The sequence below is a fragment of the Aquarana catesbeiana genome, linkage group LG02, assembly GCF_042186555.1.
Source record: "Aquarana catesbeiana isolate 2022-GZ linkage group LG02, ASM4218655v1, whole genome shotgun sequence".
In the NCBI taxonomy this organism is placed as follows: Eukaryota; Metazoa; Chordata; class Amphibia; order Anura; family Ranidae; genus Aquarana; species Aquarana catesbeiana.
Window position 1 is genome coordinate 161,707,080 of NC_133325.1, and position 25,769 is coordinate 161,732,848.

At 42.9% G+C, this 25,769-nt stretch overlaps 1 protein-coding gene across 2 annotated transcripts in view; it reads left to right on the forward strand.

Moving 5' to 3' along the window:
- The window catches only part of SMAGP (small cell adhesion glycoprotein), a 46,236-nt gene that overhangs the window by 5,844 nt on the left and 14,623 nt on the right, over positions 1–25,769 (forward strand). The window contains exon 1 of one of the 2 annotated variants that reach the window (XM_073613708.1): positions 21,378–21,531. The exons of the other annotated variant lie outside the window; for it this stretch is intronic. The gene's annotated coding sequence lies outside the window, so the exon portion shown is untranslated. Of the gene's footprint in view, positions 1–21,377; positions 21,532–25,769 lie in introns of those variants that run through there. 2 annotated transcript variants of the gene reach the window in all.

Genomic DNA, 25,769 nt, shown 5'->3' on the forward strand with positions numbered 1-25,769 from the left:
AGTGATGCTGTACAAGTCATAGGCACAAAACTGGGCTCAAAGGTATCAACCAGATTTAATGATGTAACCCTGGGGACAGACTCCCAGGAGTGATGGCCTTCTGGAGATGAGAACCACCAGGTTAATAGCCTTTGAGAACAGCAGATGGATGGCAGGACTTTGTGGAATGCATACTCACCGAGGCAAAGAGACTGATAATAGTGTAGTATTTTTAAAAAGGGAATATTTGTGTACAAAGCGGATGTAAACCCTCACATTTTTTTTAAATTAAGACTCATATCTGTTACAGCAGAGGATGTCATTTCATCTGTGAAAAGTCTTGCCACAAAGAGTTAATCCAGCTCTCAGCAATCCTCTTATCTTTCTTTAGTAAGATAAAAACAGACACACAGAGAAATAGGTGTCCATTTCTTACCCCTTGCTGTGACTGACAGGTGATTTCCTTATCTCATGCACCAGTGTGAGAGAGGCATTCTGTGTACTTCACACCCCCCTTTCTTCTCCATCTCTCCCGGGATTGGGTGCTCCACACCTCAGCATGATTGGGCATGCTGAAGTCATGTGGTGACTTTCCTGGGTTTTGACTGGATGTTAGTGATCATGGGGCATAATCCACGAGACCAGCAGAAGTTCTGTGTAAGAAATATTGATGCCTGGCCAAGGGGAGTGTAGAGGTGAGCGGGGAGTCTACTGACATCACGACTTCACCCACCGAGCCCTGGACAACAGACCTGCCCACAGAATCCGGAGTATTGCAGGGCTCCAAACAGCTAAAGGGGAGATATTTGACAGGTAAGCATACATGCAGGAGACATGTATATCCTTATAGATCAGCACTATGGAAGCAATTTAGAAATTATGAGAGCGGGTTTACATCCACTTTAAAGTGTTACTAAACCCACAACAGTAAAATCAGGCTGTATATGCAGTAAAGCATGCTTGTTATACTCACTATGGAACCTACGAGGTTAATTCTCTGCATTGTGCAAAAAAGGCTGTTTGATCCTGTCATCTCTGAACCTCCCCTTCGTCCACTGTCCCCAATCCATCTCCTGATAAGACAAAGCTTTTGGAGTCACTCTGCACATGCTCAGTTTTGTGTGTATTACTAGAAAGTTTTTTCTTTCTTGGGAGGGTGCATGTGATCGGCACAGGGCCAGTCAGCACTGTCCAGACAGAGGGTCAGGGGCCATGCAGCCTCACAGGACAGTGAGAGTAAAATGAAAATGAATATATTGATCGAATGCTATATACCGCTGATGAAAAAATGTATTTAGCAGTATATATTTACTAAACTAATTGGATTTCCATGTTCTGAGTACTGTGGAAGACCAGATTTAGTGACTGCAGGGTCCTGGGTTTAGTAACACTTTAAATTAAATCTCAAAGGTAAAACACCACTGTGTGCTGAACCATTAAAATGGTGTAATGCCCAGATCAAATAGCTGTGCAAAGATTAAAGCAGCATATAGGCATAGTGAATAAGCACTAAAACACAGCAGTCCACACTAAAAGGACAATTTCCTATTAAGGGAGTATCCAGTGAAAAAAATCACCACAGGTGTATCCCACCATCAATATAATGTGCTCTTCAGATCAAATGGTTGCACAAAAATGTGAACAGCAAGTAAGCACCATACAAATCACCAGGTCCCCATGATGTGCACCAATACTAGTATAATGTGCTCACCAAATCAGATGGCTACACAAAAATTTGAACAGCAAGTAGGCATCAGCGATCCACACTTTTTAGGGATGGTCCCCTTTAAGGAAAAATCCTCACACGGTGGCACCAACCAGGTATGCAATATACAGCAGCATCAAAGGATAATGGGACTGTATGGGACAAATGCTCGCCAAAGACAGAGCCAAGATGAAGGTATATAGTGTAGTATTTAATGGGAATGTGGATAAAAACAGGTACAAACAACAATATCCAGAACTTACAGCTAAGGCAACTGCAAACAACACCATGGGGCAGCAATGACGTTAGCACTCTTTCTCCACCCAACTAGTTTCACGCTCTAGCACATCCTCCCTTGGTCAAAGGGTTCTGAATTGTAAGTATTGTATATATATATATATATATATATATATATATATATATATATATATATATATATATATATCTATTATACAGATCCCAATAAAGGTAATTGGAGCCATAAGCTGTGTCCATTTTGTTGAAGAACGGCAGCCATTTTTCATGAGATCTCATATAGTAAATAGTGGCCATTTTGTTGAAGTAAAGGTGGCCATTTCCCATGGATCAGCTCACAAAATGAAAGTTCTTATCTATAGATCTATAAATAAAGAGCATATTAAATAGGGCATTAGCTAGTGCACCCCAATGGGAAATACATTTAAAAGAGCTAATAAAAGTCCTGGGTGGCTTAACTCCAATGTAAAAATGCGTATAAAAGCAAAGGAGAAGGAAGGCTGAGGGATTATCATCAGCAGTCCAACTTTATAAAGAATGCAACAAGAAACTCAGTCAAGTAATTGCCAGACCATTGTTCCTAATGTAGCGGTACCCTTGTAAGGGCTGCTGATTTGGTTACTAGCATCCGCTAGTTATTCTTAAATAACGGGGGGCGGGGTCACCGGGTGACGCACGGTGACTTGACGGGACTTCCCTGTGACGTCACGGGGAATGCCACAGGGAAGTCCTGTCATGTCCCGTGCGTCAGAGGGGGCGGGGTCACCGGGTGGCCCGCCCCCCGTTATTTAAGAACCGTCAGACGAGGAAACGCCGTCACACAGCGGGAGCCTCCCTCCATGCCAGCATGGATGCGGAGCGGCCCGGAGAAGAAAATGAAGAAGAGAAGAAGAGAAGAAGGAAGAAGAGAAGAGGATGAAGAAGAAGATGAAGAGAAGAGAAGAGCGGGAGCCTCCCCCCATGCCATGGGTGCGGAGCGGCCCGAGGAGAAGAAGATAGAAGACGCCGCGGAGGAGATGCTGGACGAGAACGCCGGAGGAAGAACCAGAAGAGCCAGAAGAACCAGAAGAAGAAGAAGATGAAGGAAGATAGAAGAAAGAAGAAGCATTTAAATAAAGGAATTGTCAAAAACTGTCTCTTGTCATTTTTAACATTTTTGACAGTTTTTTAGTGAAATGGTAGGGGTAAGTACCCCCTTACCATTTCACACAGGGGGGGGCCGGGATCTGGGGGTCCCCTTGTTAAAGGGGGCTTCCAGATTCCGATAAGCCCCCCGCGCGCAGACCCCCACAACCACCGGCCAGGGTTGTGGGGATGAGGCCCTTGTCCTCATCAACATGGGGACAATGTGTTTTGGGGGGATACCCCAAAGCACCCTCCCAATGTTGAGGGCATGTGGCCTGGTACGGTTCAGGAGGGGGGGCCGCACTCTCGTCCCCCCTCTTTTCCTGCGGCCTGCCAGGTTGCATGCTCGGATAAGGGTCTGGTATGGATTTTTGGGGGGACCCCATGCCATTTTTTTTTTTGGTGCGGGGTTCCCCTTAAAATCCATACCAGACCTGAAGGGTCTGGTATGGAATTTAGGGGGAACCCCACGTCATTTTTTTTTTTTTAATTTTGGCCGGGGTTCCCCTTAATATCCATACCAGACCTGAAGGGCCGGGTATGGAATTTAGGGGGACTCCCATGTCATTTTTTTTTTTTAATTTTGGTTCGGGGTTTCCCTGTGGGGAATTCCCATGCCGTTTTTATCAATGAACTTCTATGTGTATTGTCGGCAATGCAATAGCCGCGGGTAGTTTTAAATGGGTTTTTTCCTTCGAAATGTCATTTTGCTGTCAGACTGTTCTAAACACGGGAAACATGCGCCCCTTTACAGGCATACTATAGACACTCCCCAGGTACGAAATTTAAAGGGATATTACACTTTTATTGTTTGACTTTAAGCATTATTAAAATCACTGCTCCTGAAAAAACGGCCGTTTTTAAAATTTTTTTTTGCATTGATCCATGTCCCCTGGGGCAGGACCCGGGTCCCCAAACACTTTTTATGACAATAACTTGCATATAAGCCTTTAAAATTAGCACTTTTGATTTCTCCCATAGACTTTTAAAGGGTGTTCTGCGGCATTCGAATTTGCCACGAACACCCCAAATAGTTAGCTGTTCGGCGAACTTGCGAACAGCTAATGTTCGAGTCGAACATGAGTTAGACTCGAACTCGAAGCTCATCCCTAGTCCTGAGTTAGAAAAATACTACTCTAGCACCTACCTTTAAGTAGAGGGTGCTACATTCACCCCCCACTAAAATCACAACTGTCCTCAGTTGTAGGAAAAAATACATTGAAAAACACCTCCTTAATTAAGGAGGAAAGGCATCTCATATCTAAACAGTTGGATGGGGAAAAGGAAACAAGGGATAACATTTGTATAAAAGTACAAAATGACACATATACACTGTTAATCATACATTTGCAGAAATTATACATCCTGACTGCAGATCCCTGCAACTATCAGTTACATACAAGCGGAACCAGAGCATTGCTCCCTTAAGAGCAATATTCTGCTTACCACAGGTCTTCATTTGTTCCAACGGTGAGGATAGACTGCCGTCACATCTCAGGGTTTTCCTAAAAGAAGACATAACAACACAACTAACTAAACAGACTAATTGAAAATCAAACACTTTACCAAACAGAGGGAGTTATCATCTTCTGTCTGGTAACAGAACAACTTAAAGGACCAAATTTGGCATGTGGTTACCTGCCAGGATTGTCACCCCCTCAAAAGGAGTCTAAGAGACCTCCTGCAGAGTGCAAACTGAGCAGACACGCCAGTAGTAAGACACATATGCCCGTAGGCCAATAAATATTCTGTTTGGCTCCTGAACAGAAGTCCTTTTTTTTTTTTTTTTTTAGAATAGAGGCTCCAATACAACTGAGTCCTTCTTTAAAGCAAATGTAGCAAAGGGATTGAGCAGTGACAGCACACCCTAGTGTCCATGACTTGGTCCATGTCAGGCACCCTGAGTGGCAAATCTCCTGCAAGGACAGTCATTAGGGGAAAGCCCACCCTAACCCAGCTGCCCTCTTGCAGTCAAATATGGGTAAAACATTAACACATCTGTGGCTACACAACAGTAGTCCTGGCTTTTGCTGCGTACACACGATCGGACTTCTCGTCGGAAAAAGATATGACGCCTTTTCCGACGGGATTCCGCTCAAGTTTTCCTTGCATACACACGGTCACGCAAAAGTTCGCTGAACTTACGACCATCAAGAACACGGTGACGTACAACACTACGACGAGCCGAGAAAATCAAGTTCAATGCTTCCAAGCATGCGTTGAATTGTTTCCGAGCATGCGTAGGAATTTTGCACGTCGGAATTGCCACAGACGATCGCATTTTCGGATAGGACCTTTTTCCGACCGAAAAATTGAGAGCATGCTCTCAATTTTTTGCTGGCTGTAATTCGGCCAGCAAAAGTCTAATGGAGCATACACACGATCGCATTTTCTGACGAAAAACTCTCATTGGTCCTTTGGGGGCCGAAATTCCGATCGTGTGTGCATTACAGATAAAACCTTGGGTACGGCAATCTCTTCCAACTGTCCCCGTTGCTTCTTACAGAAATAGAGTAGCTTCTGGTGTTCTGCCCTGCCGTCTGCACCAACACTTTGTCTTTATAGATGGCCCTCCCGAGCTTCCACTCTTTGAGAATGTCCTTAAACCGGACCCATACTTCACTGTCCGGTGTCTGCTTGGGTTTTGGAACATGTAGATAGGCCCAGACCATGTCCTTCTCCCACTGCTCCCGGGTGTTCTCCACTACCTCCATGACATGGTCTGGAACATAAGGATTAACCAGACCTCACTCCTGGGCAACTTGCCTCTGAACTTCCCCTTGGAATCGGGATAACCTAGGCAGTTCTTTAGGCCACCCACGGCCAGGAAGGACACAAGCATCAGGGGATCTGATGACCCATTGTTGATATGTTGAGCTTTTGGTAATAGCACTGGGCGAACTGGCAGAAAGTCTAAAGTGTGGTACTGGGAGTTTGGGTGAACTTAAAGATCCCTCCGGTGCTCCGTTGGAAGCTCCAGCTGAGATAGGGCTCTCTAAAATCCAGGCTTCCTCATCGCTTAATGAGATCTCTTCCGGGGATGACCACTCAAAGAGATTTTCCATGGACCCGTACTTTTCCAGTACTTCAGGTGACCCCCAGTCCACAGCCCGGCCCTTGTTCACCCTGTCCGGCTCACCCTAAGGGATCCCCCTCCTGCAACTTAGGCTCCTTCCGGACAGGCACGACTTACTCCTGGCCGGCTCCTCAGGGGTTTCTTCCAGAGACTGCCCACTGACACTGACAGCCTCTGGGTCCCTGTCCAGGCTACAGGCTTCCCCGACATTTCCTACCTTGTCCTCCAATATCTCCCATTCAACCGAATTAGACAGGAACTCCTTCACTGCTAAAGCATGGCCCTCTTCGGCCCTCCGGGTCACCTGGACTTGCGGCAGACAAAGTCCGGTAATGAGACTGGCGGAATAATATTGGACCTCCTGCTGTATTGGTCCCAGACGAGTCAACTGAGCTCCACAATATCCACAACGTGCCCAGGCACTAACTCTGACTGTAGGCCTGCGACATCCTGGACAAAGCATGAACAGTCTTTCCACCCCTCCGATTACTCCTAGCGCCAGGCCACCGGTGAGCTCCAGCTGGAAACCGGTGTCTATTAGTACCCGGTCCTGCACTTCAGGTAACCACTGCATGGCAGGTGCGCTCTGAACACCCTCCGCCATCCTTCTCCGCCTCGTGTCTGGGCATAGCATGCTGAAGACTTGTTAATTCTCTCCTCCAGGGCATGGTTCCACCCCCCACTTGTTGGTTCAGCGTGCGAGGAACTGTAACCATACATTTTCGAAGTGCTCCCCAGCGACTGCTGGCGGCAGGCACTGTTGAATTGCAGGCTAACTTGGCAGCAGTCACCATACACAGAAAAAAATGTCTCCATTGTGATGTCAAACTGTAAGAGACCAACTCCCTGCAGTCCCCGTCCACGACACCCCCTTGTGTCCATGTTACTAAGGGCAACAGCGACAACCACAATCTCTCTCCACACTTTCAACCATGTTAGCAGAATAATTAGGCAATTTGCAAACAATGTGCAGTGTCCACGCCGTACACACGCCAGACACATTTGTAATCCAAAAGGCACGATGCCCGCTGTGGTTGCCACATATGACAGCACATGATTACAGTCACTGAATTGCTGGATTCGTTACTGTTGTGAGTGTCCATTGGTCCAACTTAGTGCAGGAGGCGCGCAGGCTGCGCTGATCCTGGACGTTTTCCATGGGCAACAACACTTGGTAACAGACTGGTTTTGGTTGCTAGGGGTAACGGCCAGCAGGTTAACTGTGAAGGCAGATCTCGGTGGGACCTCCATTTGTAGCACTACCCTCGTAAGGGCTGCTGATTTGGTTAATAGCATCCGCTAATCACCCTGCTGCCAACCCCCCCATTCAGTACTTTGAAGACAATAAACAGTCATTTTGCTTCATTTTGTTGCTTTTATTGTGGGGTACAACTTGGATAGAAGAAAAAGGGAATATGAGATGCCCATGATACAGCACATTCTTGAAATTACTCGTGGCCTTGGCCTTGTAACTTTGTATTTCTGTGCATTAACTTCTTTACTGACTGTTGCTTCTTATCTTTGTACAAATCCTTTACTGTGTAGCTACTGAGTTACTAGCTACACTTCTAAAAGAACAAAAGGAACCACTCTGAATAATTCCCATTGGTAAACCGGAATGATATTGTCCTATGAGTCAAAGAACCAGAGGTGCACACAGCTTCCCTCTCCAGCTTCTATGAAACGGACAGTCACCCAGTCTTTGGAAGGTATCACCAATGTGCTAACCAGGCCAGAGACGACACGGCATCTCTCCCCGCTGACCTGACACATGGCAATAAACAGAATACGGTACTGATTCCAGCCAGTCCATCACTAACAATGCTGTGTTCCCCGACCACAGCATTCTACACTGCTCTGACAAATTTCTCTTCTTCTGTTACACTGACCTTCTCCTCCAGAACAGTTCTGTGTCCCCGGTCAAAGAACGCTGCTCCACTTCCTCCGCTTGACTGCTACTTCGTCTGCTTGATATTCTTTACAACAAAGTCCTGTGTTCCCCGGTCACAGCAGCGTGATGTATTCCACAAAGTTGAAGATCCTTATCTTTAGCTCTTTCCCAGCGGTTCCTCTATCCCTCCTCCACGCCCGCCGCAACCCCCTTGTGGGGATGCGCGGAACAGCACCTCAACACTCCATGCTGTCTTTTTGCTCCACAGAACTCCTCCTTGGAAGCATGTGTCCCCAGCTTATATGAGAGGCCTGCCGCCTGCCAATGCAAGTTAATGATTGGTCAGGGCTCCTAGCATGAGCTGCCTGCCACTCAGATCTCAAGTCCAACCTCTCTTACAGAACTATCCTTCTGAAAGCAAAGAAGGCTAGAAAAATACTACTCTAGCACCTACCTTTAGGTAGAGGGTGCTACACTAATTTTTACTACTGACTGGAATGGTACCAGCTGATTGGAGAAAAGGCAATGTAGCACCAATATTTAAAAAATTGCCAAGATACATCCCTAGGAATTACAGACCAGTTAGCCTAACATCAATTGTATGCAAGCTCTTGGAGGGGATGATAAAGGACGATATACAAGATTTTAGTAATGGCAACGGTATCATTAGCAGTAATCAGCATGGATTCATGTAGAAGTATTCTTGCCAAACCAATCTATTAACCTTCTATGAGGAGGTGAGCTGCCCTCTAGATAAAGGAAGGCCCATAGACGTGGTGTATCTAGGTTTTGCAAAAGCATTTCATACAGTTCCCCATAAACGTTTGGTGTAGAAAGTAAGGTCAGTTGGAATGGACCATAGGGTGAGTACATGGATTGAAAACTGGCTACAGAGGCAAGTTCAGAGGGTAGTGAAAAATAGGGAGTACTCGGAATGGGCAGGGGTGGAAAGTGGGGTCCCCCAGGGTTCTGTTCCGGGACCAATCCTATTTAATTTATTCATAAACGACCTAGAGGATGGGATAAACAGTTCAATCTCTGTATTTGTGGACGATACTAAGCTAAGCAGGGCAAAAACTTCTCCGCAGGATGTGGAAACCTTGCAAGAAGATCTGAACAAATTAATGGGGTGGGCAACTACATGGCAAATGAGGTTTAATGTGTAAAAATGTAAAATAATGCATTTGAGTGGCAAAAATATGAATGCAATCTACTCACTGGGGGGGGGGGGAGACTCTGGGGGAAATCTAGGATGGAAAAGAAAGGACCTGGGAGTCCTAGTAGATGACAGGCTCAGCAATGGCATGCAAGCTGCTGCAAGCAAAGCAAACATAATATTGGCATGCATTAAAAAGGGGATTAACTCCAGAGATAAAACGATAATTCTCCCACTCTACAAGACTTTGGTCAGGCCGCACCTGGAGTATGCCGTCCAATTCTGTGCACCAGTACTCAGGAAGGATGTGCTGGAACTGGAGAGGGTCCAGAGAAGGGCAACAAAACTAATAAATGGTCTGGAGGACATTAGTTATAAGGATAGGTTGGGAGCACTGAACTTGTTCTCTCCCTTGAGAGAGGATATGATTTCAATGTACAAATTCCGTACTGGTGACCCCACAATAGGGATAAAACTTTTCTGCATAAGGGAATATAATAAGACACGCGGCCATTCACTAAAATTAGAAGAGAAACGGTTTACCCTTAACCACTTGCCGCCTGCCCACTGTCAAATGATGGCGGGGTGGTGCGGCTCTCGTTCTGGGTGGACGTCATATGACGGCCCTCCAGAACGACTGCTCTTGCGCGCCCTGCCGTGATCGGTGGTGTGGTGTGTCAGTCTGTGCCGATCGGCTGCTCTCCTGACGGGGGGCTGTGCTGATTGTTTATTAGCGGAGCCCACCCTTGCATACCCACCCAGGACCACCGGGATGCCGCCAGGACCACCAGAGATTGCCGCCACATTGGACCACCAGGTATGCCACCCTAGACCACCAGGCAAATGCCAATCAGTGCCCATCCCCAATGCCTGCCAGTGCCATCAGTGATGCCCATCAATGCCATCTATTAGTGGCACATATCAGTGCCCATCAGTTCCACGTATCAGTGCCCAGCAGTGCCAATCAGTGCCGCCTATCAGTGCTCAGCAGTGCCGCCTATCCGTGCCACCCATAAGTACCCATCATGCAGCCTTTCAGTGCCCATCAGTGTCACCTATCAGTGCCCACCAGTGCCACCCATGAGTGCCCATCAGTGCCGCCTATCAATGCCAATCAGTGCTGCATATCAGTGCCACCCATCAGTGTCGCCTACCAGTGCCCATCAGTGCCGCCTTTCAGTGCCCATCGTCAGTGCCCATCAGTGCCACCTCATTGGTGCCACCTCATCGGTGCCACCTTATCAGTGCCCGTCAGTGCCGCCTTATTAGTGCCCATCAGTGAAGGAAAAAATTTACTTATTTACAAAATTTTATAACAGAAACAAAAGAAAAACTTTTTTTTTTTCAAAATTTTAGGTCTTTTTTTATTTGTTTAGCAAAAAATAAAAAACACAGAGGTGATCAAATACCACCAAAAGAAAGCTCTATTTGTGGTAACAAAATGATAAAAATTCTGTTTGGATACAGTGTAGCATGACCACGCAATTGTCATTCAAACAGCGACCACGCTGAAAATTGGCTTGGGCAGGAAGGGGGTGTAAGTGCCTGGTATTGAAGTAGTTAAACTGCGTAGAGGATTATTTACTGTAAGAGCGGTGAGGATGTGGAATTCCCTTCCACAGGCAGTGGTTTCAGCAGGGAGCATTGATAATTTCAAAAAACTATTAGATATGCACCTGAATGACCACAACATACAGGGATATACAATGTAATACTGACATAAAATCACACACATAGGTTGGACTTGATGCACTTGTGTCTTTTTTCAACCTCGCCTACTATGTAACTATGTAATTATAAATAGTGGCCATTTTCTTGTAGTCTTATTGGCCATTTTAACACAGATGCATTGATATCTCCTATATAGGAGATATAGCGGAAATCAAAGAACAAGTTCAAAGGTCATAATATAATGGGACTACATGGATCGATAGATAGACTCAGATATTGTTAAATTAAATATCGTTAAATTAAAGGTATACGTATTTTATTATAAGGTAAAAATGACAGTTAAAATCAATATCCATTTAATTGTACTTACACAACATTACCACCATCAGCCCTAAATAGGCGGCATATATGTGTGTGGGTCCCCACACACACTCTGTGTTGACATGTCATGTTAATCCAACAAAAACGAATCAAGATCTCATGGATCCGTCCAATAGCATATATATAATAATATAATAATAATAATATATATATATATATATATATATATATATATATATATATATATATATATATATATAATATAATAATAATATAATATATATATATAATAGAATCCACATATAAACATATATATTAAAAAAATCCTTTATAAAATTGGCTCCAAATACCAAAATGCATACCTTAAAACATCCCTACAAAAAATAGGAACATGAAATTATATATATAAAAAATGCATATAACACCTGAAAATGGAAATCTAAAATGAATATGAAATTAAATAAAAATGAATTGTTGTTGGATACCAAACAATCAAGATGTTAACCACTAGAATGGCATATGAATCTTAACTAGTATGTATAAAGCAGTTGATATCTAATTCAATGTCCCAGTGGTGCAGAGGTTTTCAATTGGTATATCCAGTATGTTTCTAGTCTGGAAACCTGCCTTGTCTTATTAGAACTTCTCCAGTGCGGATCTATTTTATCTATAGCACAAAAACTCGAACCTCTAGGATTCTTGTGGTGGCACCTTCTGAAGTGAGCTGAGAGGCTGTTCTTTAGAGTCGAATATGTTTTATTATCATTAACAAAATAAGATCACAGAAGTATTAGTCAGATGTCAATAACAAGAATAGTACAAGGCATGTCACATTTCCATTATATAACATAAAGTTACGTCAACCAGAATATAAATACCCAACCATCCAATAAAAGCAGATGGTAATAATCTGTTCAAGGAGACATGCAGCCTAATCTGGTCAAAGGATATAACATTGGACTGTGAAGTAAGAAATTATATTCATAATAAAGAAGGAGGGAAAAGAAAAGTAGGGGGAAGACAGGGAAATGGAAGAGAGGACAGGGGTAAAGGTAAGGGGGGATTGGGGCAGACCCTGGTGCAACAAAACCTGTAGGGAGTAGTTAGGATGGATGTCCGGGAGGACCTTGGGATGTCAACAAGGTTTTCAGGAAGTCCGATGCAGAGTAGTCAATCCATAGGAGCCATAAAATCTTAAATTTATCAAAAGTATCATTATCTAGGGCTATCATCTCCTCCATGCGCATGATGTCATTGACCGTAGAAACCCATAAGGCCAGGGGGGACTAGTGGTAGTTTTCCAAAATAGGGGTATAATCTGTCTGGCAGCCGTAATAAGGTATGTTTCTGTGAGGCTATGGAGCCAGGGAGCATGGATAGTAAAGCTATTTCTGGGGAGGGCTACAGAGGCCGGTCATATAGACTGCTATATACGGAGAAAACCTGGGACCATATGGGCTGAATGAATGTACAATCCCACCATATATGCAAATAACTTCCATCTGCTGATCCGCATCTCCAACATGAGGGAGGTACAGATGGAAATATTTTGTGGAGAGATTGAGGATCCCTGTACCATCAGGAAAGAAGTTTGAAGCTTTTCTCTTGGTTATAGCAAGATATTGAAGACTTGTGCGTGATATAGTATGACTTTTGCCAGTCCACTAAGCGAAGTTCCCTACCCAGATCTGTGGACCACTTCCTGGTGTAAGAGGGGGGTTGAGCATGTAATAGTGCGTGTAGCAACGTGTAAATGGTAGAGAGTAAGAGAGGCTGTTCTTTAAAACCACGTGAGATATTGTAAACATGCTCCTTAATGCTGACCATACATTATACTATTTTCCTTTAGATTTACCAAAACCACATAATAAGAGGTCAAACCTAAACACTTTCAATTTGTATGCTATCAGGCAGGCCCTTGCACTATATAGTTGAAGGTAAATCTAATGGAAAATGAATAAGAAAATTGTATAATGTAAAACTAGCTTAAATCTGTCTCTTAGTCTATGTGTTGTCTTCCCTATATATTGTTTCCCACAAGGACAAGTGAGTAAATATACAACATGTTTTGTATTACATGTAAGGAAATGGTTAATATCATAATCCTTTCCTATACTATTAGATTTAAATTTCTCCACTTTCTTGACCTTGGTACCTCCTACTTTACACATCAACTTTTTTTGGAGGAAATCTTACCACAGGAATCACTGATTGCAGGTAGCAAGGTACCATGGGATATGTAGTCCTTAGATCTACCCACTTGACCTCCAAAAAATGTTACCACCTCCATGATCAGGGCATTTTTTGCTATTCAGCTGTGTGCTCCTTTAACTGGTAATTGCTTAGTCATGCAACACTGTACGCAAATTAAAATGTTATCAGTTTTTTCACACAATTAGAGTTTTCTTTTGGTGGTATTTAATCACCACTGGGTTTTCTTATTTTTTGCTATATAAATGTAAAAATATCGAAAAAAACTATAAACTTTTCCTACTTTTCTGTTATAAAACATATTCAATAAAATCAAATTTCTTCATAAATGTAAGCCAAAATGTATTCTGCTACATGTAAACGCAAGGAAAGGGAAAGTGGCGCTGTTCATAGGTGCAAACTTAGATAAATCATATGATAAAAGATATATAATATATATATGGAAAGGGTATAGATATGACCTATTGTGATAGGCAATGTAAATACTCCTATTAAAGTGAAATGTGCATCCAAAAATAGAAAATAAATAATAAACAATTATGTGAAATTCCACTCATTTCTAAAAATTGTAAAAAAAAAATATCAAAAGTCCATAAACAATCGTGCAAAAATTATGTAAAAATGAACATACCATGTGTTGTATCCAAAAATACACCTAAAGTGACATGTGCTATTTCCAAGCATAAATTCGTCCCAAAAAATATCACGACTAATATATCAAAAAGAAAATAAATTCTGATAAGATGTGTCCAATCAAAAGCAAATAACAGTCTGTGAAAAAAGTGATCTGTGCAAAAAATTAAGGTGACTTTTGCAGGGAGAACAAGGTGCAAAAAATAAGGTGGCTTTTGCAGGAAGAATAAGGTGACTTTGCAGTGCTCCCCTCCTTCTTCAGTGTCCCCCTCTTATGTTTGCACTCACCAGAGCGCCTCACCCCTGCAGGGGTAACAGGCATAATAGTTGTATCCAGATGGTGGTGTCCCCCTTGGTGGGATTTTCCTCGGGTAACACACCTCTGTGATGATCTTCAGTCTCTTTCCACCTCAATAATGCGGTTTAAAATGGACATCCACCTATTTGCTCTCACAGGCCAGCGTTGTCTGTATTTCCCTGTGTTGGCTCTCTGCCTGGGAAACACAGACAACAGTGGTAAATTAGGGGCCTCGGCTTATATTCGGATCGACCTATACTCGAATATATGGTATATTATATGTATTCTGCTACATGTCTTTGATGCAAAATTGGTAAATTTTGGTTTGTGTAAAAGTTTTAGCGTCTACAAATTATGGTATGTACTGTATATATTTGAAAATTGATTACTCCTGATGTACTGAGGACCTTGTTTCTTAAGGCCCTAAAATGCCAGGACAGTACAAATGCTCAAATTACCCCTTTAAGGAAAGTAGACAGTCCAAGGTATTTAGTAAGAGCCATGGCGAGTTTTTTGAAGGTGTCATTTTTTGTCACAGTTTCTTGGAAAATGAAGAAATTAGATAACATTTGTCTTTTTTTCACAATTTTTTTTACATAGTGTCACCAGTGCAGTACAGCATCACCCTATGACTGGTGAAATACTTTTTTTTATTCAATTTAAAAATATATATTTATATTATTTTAAGAGTTTTTTCTTTTTTTTACATTTTTATATCCTGTCATCAGAGTAGTTTAGTGTCACCATAGCGACACTGTACTACTCTGGGGGGATGATTAGGGATTTTTCTTTTACACTAATATTGCTTATAACAGTGATGATAACTGTTATAAGCGATAGTTTTAGCTGCCATTCATGATAGCTTGTGATCTATGATTGGCTACAGCTAATCACATGATATAGGGTGCTGTGATTTGCCCGGATGCCTATTGTGCAGAGTATTTATTAAATTAAGCATTGGAAGCTTGTTGTATGCAGCAGTAGCTTTGTTTTTATGGAAGATTAGCAATAAATGTCTTAAAACATGAGAAACATGAACAGGAAACAGGAATATACAAGTACATGCACTGAGATAGAAAATACATCCTATTATATAATAGAAAACATGAACTATACACTATAATACTACAGCGCCACCTGCTGCATAGATAGGTATAATGCATACAGTGTTGTCAGTTTATTAACAACTTTACATTACATGTTGTTCTTCCAACAGCATCATGTAATAACTGTGGGCTAATCACAGAATCACAATAGCAAGCAAAACAGTCATAAATGGAAGCTGACATTCTAATCATGTGATCGCTATGATCAATCATAGCGATCACATGATACCCCAGCTGCTCGCAGTGGCTGTGTCTTGAGCACCATGATCTTCTGTGCCACAGGATCGAGCTGCTGTGCACCCCAGGTGCGCCAATGCACATGTGGTCAACGATGTACAAGTAGGTTGCTGAGCCTGCAGCAGGTGGGGCAACAAGTGGTTAAAAGTAAACAGCAGTGGAGAAGCTGCAAACCTTACAGGGAATCCAGGAAGTTGTGGAAAGAGATGGCCAGCAGACAGGCAGCACTCACAACAAGCGTATACAAGTTTGTCAAAAATAACTATTGTTTGTATTGTTATTACAATGCTGGTGTTCTAAAATGAAAGTGTATGCTGTAACCATTAATTCCCTTTAGTATTTATGTCAGCTTTTTAAATATGGGGACTTCCCATCTGCTGCTAGAACAAAATCAAATTGGGCTGAGCACTTTTCTGCTATTCTCAGCCTTCCTCAAAATGAGTGGAGATTGTGACATCGTCCTCTCACCTTTCCATGGCAGCCAATCATAGAATGCTTTGTATTCATTGATAAAAATACAAGGTTTCCTGTACACCCGACTTGATTTTCTTCTGGCAGCAGAAGGGAAGTCCCTGTACTGCTTCCAGAACAAAGAGTTGCATACCGTATGCAAACTGGTATATCAAATGTGTGGCACTAAAGAATAAAATAAATGAAATAACTATAAAACTAATATACATGTGTAGCACAAATACAATAAATAACCAGAAAATATATCCTGTGATGCAAAGGTAATTAATAAATGTCCAAAAAGATATATAAATAAAGTGCACATGCTCCGTGTATTGCAAACAAAACCTTAACCACTTAATCCCCGGACCATTTGGCTGGCCAAAAACCAGAGCACTTTTTGCGATTCGGCACTGCGTCGCTTTAACTGACATTGGTATTTGATCACCTCTGAGGTTTTTATTTTTTGCGCTATAAACAAAAAAAGCGACAATTTTGAAAAAAAGCAATATTTTTTTACTTTTTGCTATAATAAATATCCCCAAAAAATATATGAAAAAACATGTTTTTTCCTCAGTTTAGGCCGATACGTATTCTTCTACATATTTTTGGTAAAAAAACGTAATAAGCGTTTATTGATTGGTTTGCTCAAAAGTTATAGCGTCTACAAAATAGGGGATAGTTTTATGGCATTTTTATTAATATTTTTTTTTTTTGCTAGTAATGGCGGCGATCAACGATTTTTATTGTGACTGCGACATTATGGAGGACACATCGGACACTTTTGTCGCTATTTTGGGACCATTCAGATTTATACAGCGATCAGTGCAATTAAAAATGCATTGATAACTGTGTAAATGTGACTGACAGTGAAGGGGTTAACTAGGAGGGAGCGCTGCAGGGGTTAAGTGTGTCCTAGGGATGTGTTCTAACTGTGGGGGGGGTGGGCTATGTGTGACACAACACTGATCACCGATCCCAATTACAGGGAGAGGAAGAAAGGGGAAATGCTGATGTAAACAAACATTTCCCTGTTCTTCCTCTCCATGAGGCGATCGCGGGTATCCCGCAGACATCGAGTACGTGGGACCCGCGAGCACACTCACGGAGCTCACGGCAGGGTTGAACGCGTGCTGCCGGCGGTGCGCACATGACCACACGGTCGGCAAATTTAAAGGGATGTACCTGTACGCCCATTTGGCTGTCCATGCCATTCTGCCGACGTATATGTACATGTGGCGGTCGGCAAGTGGTTAATAATATAATATTTCAAAAGTCCATTATGAAAACATAAGACATAAAACGTGATGATGGTGATGATATCTTCATGCAATGTGCACATACCCTCCACCAGATGTGCCCTCACCTTAAGGGCTTTATATAAAAGCCTGTGATAAATATTATTATCAGCTTGAAAAGATCCTCCTATGATTCCTCTTTCCTGTGGTGACTAATTTTGGAATAAATGCTGATACTAGGATCACTCCTTTCTCCTGATTAAAATGCAGATCAACAGCCACTGCTTCCTTCTGGCTATCAGCAGTCTTCTCATATATAACACATGTAGAAAACAATAGAAGCTTGCAATAGTGTGATAACTTTTAAAACAGGTTTATTGCAACTTAAATTCCACATAGATTTACACTCACATTTTTCATAATAAAAACACTCCTTGATATACTTATAGACAGAGGGGTGATAACATCACCTAGAGACCAAATCTGCAGCCCCGGTTCCCGGCGTTCACCCTGTCCTAAGCCTGTGCTGCAAGAGACTCCTTGCTTAGTTCCTCGTCAGCCGATCAAGCTCCTCCTACCGGTTTCGTCACAATCTCGTGACTTCCCAGTCACGCTGGAAATAGCCTCTTCTAAGCGCCTGAAAGCCACCTCCCTTTCATTCAAGTGTGTCTTTTCACACTGGGGCGGTGCGTTTGCGGGACGCTCCGAAAAGTCCTGCAAGCAGCCTCTTTGGGGCGGTTTGGGATAGTTTGCGCTGTATTTAGCTCTCCCAAAATGCCCTGCCCATGGGAATGAATGGGCAGTGCTTTCAAATCACCTGAAAAGCGATTTGAAAGTGCTGCGAAACTGGAGTTTTCAACCCCTTCTTTGGGGTCCAGCAGCCAAAAAGTGCTGTTTAAACAGCGCTAAAGCGCCGCTAAAACGAGCAGCACTTTAACGCTAATGTGGCCGCGGCCCCAGCGTGAAAGGGGTCTAAGGAATCAGTACAGATTTGTATGAGTCCTTAGGGCACTTGCACACAGCCGTATATTAGGGAATGTAGCTGTACAGCGTAAATTACTCCTGTAATTGTGTCGCAAATATGTATGGATGTATTATTGTGAACGCAAAATTTTGTGCTCATGAAAAAACATTTATATGTGTAAACATAAGTACCGGCATTTATGAGCGTATAGCTGTGTACAGCGTACTCTGCAATACATGTCTATAAAAATAATTACGCAGGAGCTGTGGATCCAGGGTGCCGCAAATACAGATGTACAGTATCTCACAAAAGTGAATACACCCCTCACATTTTTGTAAATATTTTATTATATCGTTTCATGTGACAACACTGAAGAACTGACACTTTGATACAATGTAAAGTAGTGAGTGTACAGCTTGTATAACAGTGTAAATTTGCTGTCCCCCTACACCCCTAAGTGAAAATGTCCGAATTGGGCCCAATTAGCCATTTTCCCTCCCCGGGGTCATGTGACTTGTTAGTGTCACAAGGTCTCAGATGTGGGGAGCAGGTGTGCTAAATTTGGTGTTTTCGCTCACTCTCTCATACTGGTGACTGGAAGTTCAACATGGCACCTCATGGCAAAGAACTCCCTGAGGAGCTAAAAAAAGAATAGTTGCTCTACATAAAGATGGCCTAGGCTATAAGAAGATTGCCAAGACCCTGAAACTGAGCTGCAGCATGGTGGCCGAGACCATACAGTGGTTTAACAGGACAGGTCTCACTCAGAACAGGCCTCGCCCTGGTTCGAACAAAGAAGTTGAGTACACATGCTCAGCATCATATCCAGAGGTTGTCTTTGGGAAAAAGATGAGTGCTGCCAGCATTGCTGCAAAGGTTGAAGGGGTGAGGGGTCAGCCTGTCAGTACTCAGACCATAAACCACACACTGCATCAAATTTGTCTGCATGGCTGTCATGCCAGTAGGAAGCCTCTAAAGATGATACACAAGAAAGCCTGCAAACAGTTTGCTGAAGACAAGCAGACTAAGGACATGGATTACTGGAACCATGTCCTGTGGTCTGATGAGGCCAAGATAAACTTATTTGGTTCAGAGCATGATCCCCACCCTTCGGAGTCTGGGCCGCAGGGCAGTATTCCAACATGATAACCCCAAACACACCTCCAAGACGATCACTGCCTTGCTAAAGAAGCTGAGGGTAAAGGTGATGAACTGGCCAAGCATGTCTCCAGACCTAAACCCTATTGAGCATCTGTGGGGCATCCTCAAACAGAAGACGGAGGAGCGCAAGGTCTCTAACATCCACCAGCTCTGTGATGTCATCATGGAGGAGTGGAAGAGGACTCCAGTGGCGACCTGTGAAGCTCTGGTGAACTCCATGCCCAAAAGTGTTAAGGCAATTTTGGAAAATAATGGTGGCCACACAAAATATTGACACTTTGGGCCCAATTTGGACATTTTCACTTAGGGGTGTACTCACTTTTATTGCCAGCGGTTTAGACATTAACAGGGCTTTTTTTCAGCGGGAACGCAGGGGAACGCAGTTCCGGCACCTCCAGCACTGAATGTATGTAATAGCATGGGGTGTGGGGTGTGCTGGAGGATCAATTGATGCTGGCTGCTGAAAGATCTGTTGTTGCTGCTGGGGGGGGTCTAATGTTGCTTGGATGGATATTTTGTTACTGGGTGTGATACTTTGTTGTGGGTAGTTGCTGCAGGGAATCTATTGTTGTTGGGGTGGAGTCCATTGTTGCTGGGGGAGTCTATTGTTGTGTGGGGATCTATTGCTGGGATTCTATTTTTGCTGACTGCAGGGGATCTATTTTACTGCTTTTTAATCATCAACATGTTCCATATAAATGATTTAGCACCACAAAACAATACTTGGTTCTGTATTCTCTAAAAGGGGCAGTACTGGTAGGTGGGTAGGGGGGTGGAATCAAGGGACGGTGGTCAGAGGTGAGTAAGGGGCAGAGACAAGGGGTGACTCAGGCAGAGGGAGTTCCTGCACCTATTCTCTGAGAAAAAAAGCCCTGGACATTAATGGCTGTGTGTTGAGTTATTTTGAGGGGATAACAACTTTACACTGTTATACAAGCTGTACACTCACTACTTTACATTGTAGCAAAGTGTAATTTCTTCAGTGTTGTCACATGAAAAGATATAATAAAATATTTTCAAAAATGTGAGGGGTGTACTCACTTTTGTGAGATACTGTATTTTACTCTGTACAGCCTTATGCTCTAACATATGGCCATGTGCAAGAACCCAAAATGGTATAATTTGTACTTTGCATATGTGTGTTTAGGTGCATTCAGTTGGGGTACATTTACAGAAAACAGAATTCTGTGTGTCCAACAGCAGATTTGATATTCTGAGGACCCTTTCACACCGAACGCAGTTGGCTGTAGTTTGATACATTTGAACTGCACTCCAACTGCATAGACAGCCCAAAATCAAGGTAATCCTATGGGCACAGTTCACACCATTGTAGTGCAGTTCAGCGCATTTAAAAAAAAAGTAGGGCATGCTGCATTTTCCACATCTCAAATGCAGGGAACGCACTACAAACGCGCTTCAAACACACAGCACCCACACCGCACAGCGCCTCTTTAAGCCAAGAAAGCCAAGCCCAAAAATGAATAGAAAAATGCACTGCGAACACAGTGCTAATTGCAGCGCAAAATACATGCAAAACGTATTCAAGAGCACGTTAAGTGTGCTTCAAATGCATGTAAACATGCAGCCAAAGTAAGTTGTGGGCAGTTTCTGGAGTGAATGGGCCCTTAAGGTGTCTAAACACATGTAAACATATGTAAATGCAATTACATTTAAACACGAGAGAGCTGGATCTGGGAAGTACTGTTTCGCCAGTCGTTTCTCCTGCGTTTAAATAAACCAAACACCAGAAGTAGTGTGACTTAAGCATTTGAACATGAACATATGCAATTCTGCTGTCATAAGTGACCTGACAATGAGCTTTTAATGTGCACCAAGTTTAGGGAGCCTGTAATGATGTAATGTAAACACTTTGCTTTCCAGAATGATGTAATCCGGAAGCAGCCGGGCAGAGAAGGGTTACAGGTGGGTGTGGTGGAGGGAGGCTGATTAATGCCGCTCTGCACCTGTCCCATTATTGTGTGTTTGCTGCTCAACCTGTGCTGTGTGCTAGGAGGACTAGGAGATTGTGCTGTGTACTAGGGGGACATTGGCTGGTGAGTATCTGGAGGAACACTGACTGGCCCCCCAGGCTGGGCAATGTTTATGCTTAAAGTACCATGACTTGTGTGTGGGTGTGCGTCCAGGTATGTATGTGTGGATGTTATTATAGAACAATGGTGCTGCAGCTGTACTCCCTCCTGTGTGTAAGTTATATGATATGCAAAGAAGGTCTCATTTTACTAAACTACCTGATGTGATTAGCCGCAGCGAGCAACAACACCAGTTTTCTAGACTATGGAGATGGTGGTGACCTCTTTGAGGCTCCATTCTCACCAGCCTCCTGCGCTTGGTTTATTTAAAAACAGAAGAAACGATCTGGGAAGTATAAACACGTTCTGCTTCCCAGATCAAGTTCCCCTGCATTTGCATGTGTTTTGATGCGTTCAGAGTAGAGTATTTAAAGTGGAGTTCCACCCAAAAATGGAACTTCTGCTGACCCCCTAACATGCCACATTTGGCGTGTGTGTGTATGTGTGTATATATATATATATATATATATATATATATATATATATATATATATATATATATATATATATATATATATATATATATATATATATATATATATATATATATATATAAAATTTCTCTCTCATTAAATTTTTTTTATTTATTTGGAGGTGTTGGGAGCGGACACCCTCCCAGCTCCCACTTCCTCACGGCAACACCAGAAGGGAGATCACCTCTCCCTCCCTCCCCTCCTCTTGGCAATCATCTGGGACATGTTGCGGCTTGTGGGTGTGAAGCCACAGCCGGGCGCCCACACAGTTACAATGCCGGTGCCACAGAGAGGAGGGGTTTCATTCCCCCAACCCCCTTGGCGTGCATTGCTGGACCCTGGGACAGGTAAGTGTCCGATTTATTAGAAGTCGGCAGCTGCAGTATTTGTAGCTGCTGACTTTTTTTTTATTTTTGCAGAGCTCTGCTTTAACTTGTCTCTAGATGGACCGATTTCTGTTGTCTCAAAATGCAGCTAAACTGAATGCACCAAAAAAAAAAAAAAAATGTATACCACTAAAAACCTTTTAAATTTATGGATGTTTTCTTGCCAGTGTAAACAAGGCCTCAATTGATGATCTTGCCTGGTAAGTGTCCTATAGAGCAAAATTTAAAAGGGACTGTTTCTAAGTCTTTCAAATCCTTAAAGTGTTAATCCCAAAAGCAAACCCTTTCTATAGTGCAGCTTGTTAACTTAGATGTGATGGCCGCATTCATAATTTTTTTTTTTTTTTTTTTTTGTAAAACCTTGGATCGCAAGCATAATTCATTCCGGAAGCATGCTTGTAATCCAAAGCACTTGTATATCAAAGCGAATTTCCCCATAAGAAATGATGGACACTCAGATGATTCGTTCCACAACCATTTATTCATAGGTCCTTCAGTTTATAGTCCATCTAAAAAGATTATAGCAACGTGACCAGGTTGTGTAAAAATAACATGTCCACCCACAAGGGGATTAGAAGCAAAATTTCAGGAGTTACAGTGTAGAGGAGAGGCGCCTCTAAGACCCCTTTCACAATGAGGCGTTTTTCAGGTGCTACAGCGCTAAAAATAGCGCCTGTAAAAAGCCTCAGCAGCAAACCCAGTGTGAAAGCCTGAGTGCTGGCAGGGCGTCACAAAAAGTCCTGCCAGCAGCTTCTTTGCAGCTGTGGAGGAGCGATGAATACACTGCTCCTGCCCATTGAAAACAATGGGGCAGCGCCGTGAAAGCTCCGCTGCATTTTGTGGGCGGATTTAACCCCTTTTCGGCTGCTAGCAGGGGTTAAAACCGCCCCGCTAGCGGCCGAATAGCACCGGTAAAGCGGTGCTAAAAATAGCGCCGCTTTACCGCTAATGCCTGGGGCGGCTCAGAGTGAAAGGGGTCTTAGAGTAGCAATATGGTTTAATGAAGGTACAAAATTTAGCAACTCGCGTGGTTGATTAAAAGAGGCACATCTAAGTATGCAAACCTCTGGGGAAAATATGTCCACATAGACGGTCCTCCGCACCGCCGGCTCACCACTGTCGGTCTGCAATCATGACCGGGAAGACTACCCTGCAGTAGACCGATCTGAAAGTGTGGAAAAGATGACTGGGTGGAAAGTCTATGTGGACTGCTTTACCCCAGATGCCTGCATACTAATCGTCAAGCATGTGAGTTGCTAAATGTTGTACCTTCATTAAACGTAACCATAGTGCTACACTTGGAGGCACTTCTCTTTTATACTAAGTTGATGCTACTTGTATATCAAGTCAAAATGTTTTAAAAAAACATTTTTGCTTGTCTTGCAAAATGCTCTGAAACCAAGGTTTTACGATAGATCGATATTGCATACCTTTCTGTCACAGTGACAGGACACCAGAACAACTTGTGTGAATCCCAGCAGCAAAAGCATAGCAATAAAGACCAGGCAAAGGTTCTAACCCTTCTCAGTTCTATCTAAAGCAATCGAGGGGAAGAAGAGTTTAGATATGCTTTACATTAAACCAAACTTTTTCTCCTACATCTATTGTTTAAAAATAATTCTATTGGGTGGGTGAGGGGGGAAGAGAGACAAGTGGTGTGATATGGTTGTGATGTGTGTATGTCTAAATATTGTAGATGGACACTTACAGCAGAATTTCTAGTCAACATATGGAGACTGCATGACATTGTTTTGATCCTGGACACAGAATACCCTGCATTCAGGATCGCATCTGTGTACATTGCTTGTTGCTAAAAGGGGATGTGCGTATAATAACACAAATGGTATCGGGATGCCTGTCTTTACGCGCACATGAACTTTAATAGCATCCCAGACTTTTGGCCCGTACACACGATCCGAATATTGTATGAAAACTGTCGTCCGAGGAAGAATCGTATGATTTTTGGATCGTGTGTACACTACTTTCGACAGCCAATCACGACAGTTCATCCGATATTATTCGATCGGACATGCATGAAAATTTTCCTCGTACGATTTCAGATCATACGATTTTCATTCAGCCGGTATAATTGTCGCCCGAAAATACAATACAAATGCATTACAACACATGACATCACTTCTAAATATATATATATATTTTTTTTTTGTCATACGAGACTTTATTTACCTATTCAATTTCTACTTGTGACTATTAAGCGAAAAAGGTAATACGATCTGTCGTACGATATATGGATCATGTGTACGGGCCATTAGTCTATACGGTTTAATATTGAGTTGACCCACCCTTTGCAGCTTCAATTCTTCTGGGAAGGATGTCCACAAGGTTTAGGAGTGTCTATGGGACCATTTGACCATTCTTCCAGAAGCGCATTTGTGAGGTCAGGCACTGATGTTGGACGACAAGGCCTGGCTCACATTCTCTGCTCTAATTGATCCCAAAGGTGTTCTACCAGGTTGAGGTCAGGACTCTGTGCCAGTCAGTCAAGTTCCTTCACCCCAAACTTACTCCTCCATGTCTTTATGGACCTTGTTTTTGTGCACTGGTGCGCAGTCATGTTGGAACAGGAAGGGGCCATCCCCAAATTGTTCCCACAAAATTAGGAGCATGAAATTGTCAAAAATGTCTTGGTATGCTGACGCCTTAAGAGTTCCTTCACTGGAACTAAGGGACCAAGCCCAACCTCTGTAACACAACCTCACATCATAATCTCCCCCCCACACTTTTGGCAATATCATGTGGATGAGTGAGTTTGGGGTGGAGGAACTTGACTGGCCTGCACAGAGTCCTGAACTCAACCCGGTAGAACACCTTTGGGATGAATTAGCGCAGACACTGCGAGCCAGGCCTTCTCACTCAACATCAGTGTCTGACCAAACAAATGCACTTCTGTAAGAAACATTCCTGTGGGCAGTCTTTGAAAAGGAATTGAAGCTGTTATAGCAGTGAAGGGTGGGCCAACTCTATATTGAACCCTACAGACTTAAGACTGGCATGCCATTAAAGTTTGTGTGTAAAATGCAGGTGCCCCAATACTTTTGACAAATGTAATTGTCATTCTGTCAGTATAGAAGACATGGATCCTGTGTTCTGTAAAGCGGAAACGCTGCTCCATGACTTCTACTAGTAAAGGCACCTCCCCCCACTACACTGAAACATTAGCTAGGCACATGGTTTAACCCGATGTTAACCCCTTCCCTGCCAGTGTTAGTACAGTGACAGTGCATATTTTTAGCACTGATCACTGTAATATCACTATTCCCCAAAAAAGTGTCAAGTGTCTGATTTTTGTCTGCTGCAATATTGCAGTCCCGCTTTAAGTTGA